The sequence below is a fragment of the Montipora foliosa genome, chromosome 13, assembly GCF_036669935.1.
Source record: "Montipora foliosa isolate CH-2021 chromosome 13, ASM3666993v2, whole genome shotgun sequence".
Classification (NCBI taxonomy): Eukaryota; Metazoa; Cnidaria; class Anthozoa; order Scleractinia; family Acroporidae; genus Montipora; species Montipora foliosa.
In genome coordinates, this window is record NC_090881.1 from 37,825,072 (window position 1) to 37,832,571 (window position 7,500).

Genomic DNA, 7,500 nt, shown 5'->3' on the forward strand with positions numbered 1-7,500 from the left:
CACGTCATAGATTCTTCTACCTTGTATGACCTAACGACACATCGAGGAGTACGCAAATATGTTAGTTCTTCAAATTTAGCCTGCGTTTCTTATTACTATTTCTATTGCTGAGAACTGCCACACTGCTAACTTGTATTGGCTCAGATGCTCTAGATGTGTACGAAGGATTAGAATTTGACAGTGAAGACGATAAGAAGGACATTGATATTGTTCTCTAAAAGCTACAGCGTTATTGTATCGGAGAGACAAACGAAATCTACGAGAGATACCGATTTAACAAGAGAGACCAAGAACCAAATGAATCTCTGGATGCCTACGTCACGGCATTGGCGAAGGCATGTAACTTCGGAGTGTTGGATAACGGTCGTACTAGAGACAGGATTGTCATTGGAGTAAGAGACAATCAAACTCGCAAGAAGCTCCTACAAGTCTCCAAACTCACATTGAAGGAATGCATTGATATCTGTAGATCCTATGCGACCTCAAGCCAACAATTGAAAGAGATTAATCACGAGGAAGTCAGTGCAATCAGTCAGTCCAATGAAAAGAAACCCAGAGAAATTCGCTGCAAGTTCCGCGCCAAAACGCATGTCTGGAACGAGCTTAAATGTCCTGCATGGGGAAAGACCTGCTCTAATTGTGGAATCCAAAACCACTTTGCGGTGACCTGCAAAACCAAACCACCTCCACCCAGTTCGGCCACATCCTCTTAACCTCCCACACTGAGACACGTCCGCAAGCCAGGACATGCAGTGGAGGATTCTGACTTTGACGAATATGTCGCTTGTGCTGATGTCTAGGAGCAAGTCTGTGCTGTGGAAAACCCTGATCGTAAAGACAAACTACTTGCGGCAATGCTATTAAATGGTCATCGAGTCCCATTCCAAATGGACACTGGTGCGGCCATGAACATCTTACCTGAAGAGTCTTTCAAAGAAGTGTATGGTGAAGGCAGCCTATCCCTGCTGGACAATGCTGGCGTAACCCTTGTTATGTACAACAAAACTGAGGAGAAGCCGATCGGCAAGAAACGTGTCCAAGTTGTGAATCCCAGAAATGGAAGGAAACACAGAGTGGAATTTGTAGTTGTAAAAGGAAAAGAAAAGCCTCCGCTTGGCTTACGAGCCAGTGAGCGAATGCAACTCATCTCTGTGGTCCGACAAAACATCATGGTTATTCAGTCTGAAGAGCCTTTGCAGAGTACAACATCGTTTACAGCAGAATCTATTCACAAAGAACATGCTGATGTATTCAGGAGAGACGGAAAGTTAGAAGGTGATCTCCACCTTGAAATTGACCCGAACGTACCACCAGTTCAACTTCCAACAAGAAAGGTGCCAATCGCCATTAAAAGAAAAGCTAAAAGACGAACTGGATCGTTCGGAAGGACTTAACATCATCGCACCAGTAAATGTTCCAACCCCCTGGATATCAGCAACTGTCGTCACTTTGAAGAAAAATGGTAATGTCCGACTGTGTGTGCACCCCAAACCACTCAACCAAGCCCTTAAACGCAACCACTACCCGCTGACGACAATCGAGGATGTCCTTCATGAGCTAACAAATTCAAGGTGCATTACAGTGTTAGATGCCGAAAATGGGTTTTGGCACATGTCCTTGGACGAGGACAGCAGTTACACAACTACATTTGGCACTCCGTGGGGAAGATAGAGATGGCTCCGAATGCCATTCGGCATCTCACCACCCCCTGAAGATTTCCAGCGAAGACTGGATCAGGCATTAGCTGGACTGAACGGATGCAAAGCGATCGCTGATGACATCCTTGTATTAGGATGTGGAGTTAATGATGATGAAGCAGTAAGAGACCGTGATAAAAAAACTCATTGCTCTCCTTCAACGCTGCCGAGATAAAGGTGTAAAACTGAATAGGGAAAAGCTGCAGCTAACGCTTAAGGAAGTCACGTACATGGGCTATGTGCTCTCCGCTTATGGGCTACAACCTGACCCTGAAAAAGTCAAGGCAATCAGAGAGATGCCAGCACCAACTGACAAACAGAGCATCCAACTCCTCTTAGGGATGACTAATTACCTACAGAAGTTTGCCCCGAGACTTACAAAGATCACAACTCCCCTACGTGAGCTCACTAAGAACGACAACGAGTTCCTTTGGGATGACCAAGTTCTTGGTGCAGCCCTGGAAGAGACAAAGAAGATCCTTCCTACAACTCCAGTCCTTAAATACTTTGATCCAGGTGCCACGCCCAGAATAAGCTCCATCCTCCATCGGAAGTTCAAGACTACTTTGTCTACGTCTTCCTTCCTGGTTCGAATTAATTATTCCTTCGTTCAACATAGGTAATCAGAGAAAAGTGAGTTAAATCTGAAATCCGCGTTTGTGCAATCGCTTTCAAATGCAATGATCAAATCACAAGTGCCGCTTGCGGGCTCATTAAACAGGTGTATTTTGATAAAATCCTCGACTCCGAAAGTATGAGAAAATGAGGGTACTTCTGGGTACTTCGAATTCTCTGCCAAAAATATCGTTTCACCATCGATCTACATGAGTGAAGCCCATCTTTAGAAAAAAACTGTAATCCACAACTGTATAAATAACTTTATGCATGACCTCACATCGTGTCAGTGATCAGATTGATGAGCATTGATGAATAAATATCAGAAATTAAATAAAAATTGATGAAGTATTGACAGGCACAAATCACTCACCATTATAATTGCCAAAACATACGAAATAATCACGAAGAAGACCATGTATTTCGTCAACCGAGCGCACCATTTTGCTATTCCCGTTAAAACAAGATGCCGAAAAGACGTCTGGGATATTATTCATTCCTCCTTTGGAGATGAATATAAGTAAAGAATAAAATAGCGGAGTTAAGACCGCGGAAGGCGCGCGCGCGAAGCACCATAGCTAACAAAATGGGGTCGTTTATACGAGAGAAAATTAGCCGCGGCTTGTACTGATCGCTGCTTACATTAGACGCGAACACCCCGTTTAAGTGGTACAAAATCAAAGTTTACAGCTTACTCCATCCGCAGCTAGCTCAAGCGGCGGCTTATCCTGGCCATGGGTTTTGGGCTGTGCTTGTCTTGGCTGAGGCTTACCTTGGACGTGAAAGTGTTCGTATAAATGTACTCAAGCGTTTTCCGCGGCTTGAACGGCTCCTGCGCATGCACTTGTTTTTGTTATTATAGCCCAGACTTCCCTTTTTTGCTCCCGTCCATTCTCCTGAGAAAAAAGGCAAGCGCGAGCAACAAATCACGTTTTGCAAAAGAAGGAGATTCAGCGAAAAAGTGAATATGGAGTGCCCCGGAAGACAAACAGCCTCTTACTATTTGTAGTAGTGGTACTGAAATTGCTAAGCAACCTGATAATTGCGTCACCTCAGCCACTGTAAGTTCAGCTGCACCCCGCAAGTGTTCGTTTACGACTTCACTGGATCGATACTGGATTACAGTATGGTGTCCGTGGGCCGCAAGAAAAAAGGATAATCTTAAATATCTTACCTTGATCAAAACGCCACGAAGTAAAATTTTCCAGGAAGATAGCTTTTTCGTCTCTTGCGATAATATTAAATTGGTAATTTCCAAACTGAAATACTTCTCTTGTAATTCGAGAAAAGGTGAACGTAATCGCGAACCCTTCATCCGCGAATTTGGTCCTTGGTCCGTTAATCATGTAAGCAGCCCAAAAAAAATACCTGTGAATCCCGATTATTTCTGTACGAACATGAAAATTTATTTATTCTTTATTATCCTTGATATATCTTAGCTACAGTCGTACTGAATGTCGTTGTGAGTATAGAATATGATTTTATTTTCAGTTGACCGTGTCCCAACACAGCTCCATTTCATTATAATACCGTATAGGTATTTTATACATACAAAAGAAGGTAACCCGTTCGTAAACATGTATAATGAAGATTTTGAAAATACTCAATTAAAGCAACAAAGACCTTTTCCATTTATGGAAGGTTTTCTTTATCTGCTTTGCGAGATTTAAGTTCTCTGGGGTCATAAGTAGTATAAGTCGCCGACCAAGGACTCCTAATTGTATGCGAAAATTGTTGATGTTCTTCATGAGTCGATAAAACAAAAGTTTAAAACTCTGCAGCAAATTCGTTCCCAACTGCAGAAATAAGTTTATCTGTAAATCTGTTCTGCAAAAGACACGTTGCGTTCTATCTTTACACAAGCCAATGCAGGTAAACATGGCCATGTAAGTTACGGAGCCACAAAAGTAGAGGCACTCTAGAAAGACAAATTAACACACCCGTCAACAAACTTGAATTCCGCACAATCGCCGATAACGTAAAAGCCGAAATTTCGTCATGTGAAAGAAGAATAGTCAAGAAATCATCGGACACAATTGTTTTTGGTGGTATTTTAGTTAACGAGGAAATATAATATCATGTTCGTAAAAGTCGTGGACCAGGGATCTCGCGGACAAAGGACACCATACTGTACATTTAAAACTTTAGTTTAGTAATTTTTCTTCGCTTGCTTGCTTACTCGAGCCATTTATCTTGTAAGTCGCAAATCTTGCTTCACAATAAATTACACCAAAACAAAGAATCAAAATAAATTACGTCATCATTGGACCAGTTGGCAGCGAACTTAGACGCGAACCATTTATTCGAGCATTTCGCGTCTTATGTAAGCCACACTCGTATAAATGACCTAGTAGTTCGCGTCTTATGTTAGTGTACGCCGCGGCTAATTTTCCCTCGTATAAACGGTACTAATATGGTAACTCATTGATGCGAGAAAATTTGGTTTTGGTCACCGTACGACCGAACGTCCGTTCACCCCTCCACGTATGCCAATGTGACCAGTATCACGTGACTATACCACGGGCTCAAGTTTAGAGCCCATCGAGGAGGCAATTCTCCAGTCGACACTCTAGCTAATTTACAGCATACATCTTTGATATTAGACATCAATGGTCTGGTCAACTTACACCTGTCAAAACAAAGTATCCACCGACCAGTATCACATGACCATATCGCGGGTTCAAGTTGGACCTTATCGAGGACAGCTGTTTCCTTTTTAAGTTGACCGCTGACCAGGGTGTTGTTATTGTGAAAAAAAAGAAAAGAAAAAAGAACGTTTGACGGTTGCTAATTTTTAATGTAGGCACACTGACACCTCTTCACAGGAATATTTAATTAAGCTTCCCATTGTGTGATAGTGTTTTTCTTTTGTTATTCAAATTATTGTTTTTCGTTTCAATTTAAGTTTAAATAGCTTATTCTGTTGTGCCTTTTTCATGTGTAACCTTCGGCGAGTGAAGAGAAGTTTTGTTTTACGTTGCGAAAAATAAAAGGTTATGGGCCCAGGACGATGTTGTCAACTGGTTGAGATGAGTTGTGGTCGAGCTGAACAACTTTTGTGTTTTTTGGATTTACGAGTAGGTTTTTGAATTTATGACGACTTCGATTTCAAGTTTGCTGTTTGGATGAGTCATGGAGGAGAAATAGTCGATCGAGAAACTTAATGGGAGTAACTGGAACACTTGGAAATTCCAGATGAAACATTTACTTATGGCGAAAGAGTTATGGAGTCTTGTGGATGGTTCAGAAGTCCTACCAAGCGAAGCGACAGCAGCAGCGGCGGCACTTTTCCAGTCGCGGTTACACAAAGCGTTCTCGACAATTGTATTGGCGATTGACATTGCTCAGCTTTACTTGGTCACCTCGTGCGAAGAACCTAAAGAAGCATGGGATGCCTTGAACTACCACTTCGAGCGAGAGACCCTCGCGAACAAATTCTTTCTGAAAAAGCAGTATTTTCGCTCTGAAATGAAAGAAGGTACATCGGTTGATCAACATTTAAAGCACATGAAGGATATTGCTGATAAACTTGCGGCAATTGGAGCACCTATTTCTAAAGAGGATCAAGTTGTCACTTTGTTAGGAAGTTTACCGAGGAGTTTTGCTACCCCTGTCACCGCCATTGAAGCTAGAATGGATGGTGTTAGCCTGGATTATGTTCAGCAAGCACTCATACAAGAGGAAACGAAGCAGTTAGAGCTATCCGGTGAGTTGAGTGGAGCTGAGTCAGCACTGGCGGGGACTTTAAAGAGAAATACGTCACGGGATCGACCAACATGTTATGGATGTGGTAATGTGGGTCACATTCACCGTTACTGTCCAAACGATTCACTCACATGTTTTGGATGTGGTGATGTCGGTCATATTCAGCGTTATTGTCCCAGGAAGGGTAAATGGCACAAGGCAAAAATAGCCGAGAGTAAGAAGAGTCGACAGGAAAATTCTGACGTCGATGGTGAAGATGTTTATGCTGCAGCTTTCATGGCGTTTGCTGGAAACGTGAAGTCTGCGGATAAAGAATGCTATCCATGGCTGATCGACTCAGGTGCATCAAGTCATATGACAAAAGAGAAGCACGTTTTGATTAATTTCCAGGAATTTGAAGACCCTGAAAACGTTGCTCTAGGAGACGGTCGTGTTGTGAAAGCATTGGGATCTGGACGCGTTCAAATGAATATGCTGTTTCCAGGAACTGAGGCTAAGAAAGCTGTCTTGCATGACGTGCTGTATGTGCCTAAACTCACCTGCAATCTGTTTTCTGTACGAGCTGCAGTTGCTAAGGGTAATGCTGTCGAATTTGGCCCTAATAAATGTTGTATCTGGGATGAGAATGGAAAGCTTCGTGGAAAGGGGTCACTGGCTGATAAACTCTATCAACTAGATTGCCAAGTTGTCTCTTCTGGGTATGCCTCAGTTGCGCAATCTCGTAGCGACTTGTGGCATCAACGTCTCGGGCACGTGCACGAGTCACGCCTCAAGAAGTGTGTTCAGAATGAATGTGTGCAAGGGTTTGACATCGAGAGAATTACTGAATTGTCATTTTGCGAAGGATGTTTGGCAGGAAAGATGTGTCGAAAACCGTTTCCCACAGTGGGAAGGATTTGGTCGACGCGTAAACTACAGCTGGTGCATAGTGACGTGTGTGGTCCAATGCAAACACAGTCGATTGGAGGAGCAAAGTATTTTGTCACATTTATCGATGATTACACTCGGTGCTGCGCTGTATACTTTATGAAACATAAATCAGAAGTGTTTGACAAATTTAAAGAGTTTGAAGCCACAACTAGCAGCGATGCCGGCAGAGCGATAGAAACTTTGCGGACTGACAATGGTGGCGAGTATTTGTCATCTGCATTTCAAAACTATCTGAAGGAGAGAGGAATTAGACACGAGTTGACAGTGCCACACTTACCCCAACAAAATGGTGTATCAGAACGAATGAATCGAACTTTGGTTGAGTCAGCACGCTCAATGATTGCGCATGCAGGATTATCGAACATTTTTTGTGCCGAAGCTATCTCTGCAGCTGCGTATGTGAGAAATCGGCTTCCCACAACGACCCTAAAAGAAAGAGAAACTCCTTGTGAGCGGTGGTATGGTAGGAAGGAAACCGGATGTGAACCACTTTCGAGTATTTGGATGTATGGCCTTCGCTCACGTGCCAGACTGCGAACGGCGAAAGCTGGAT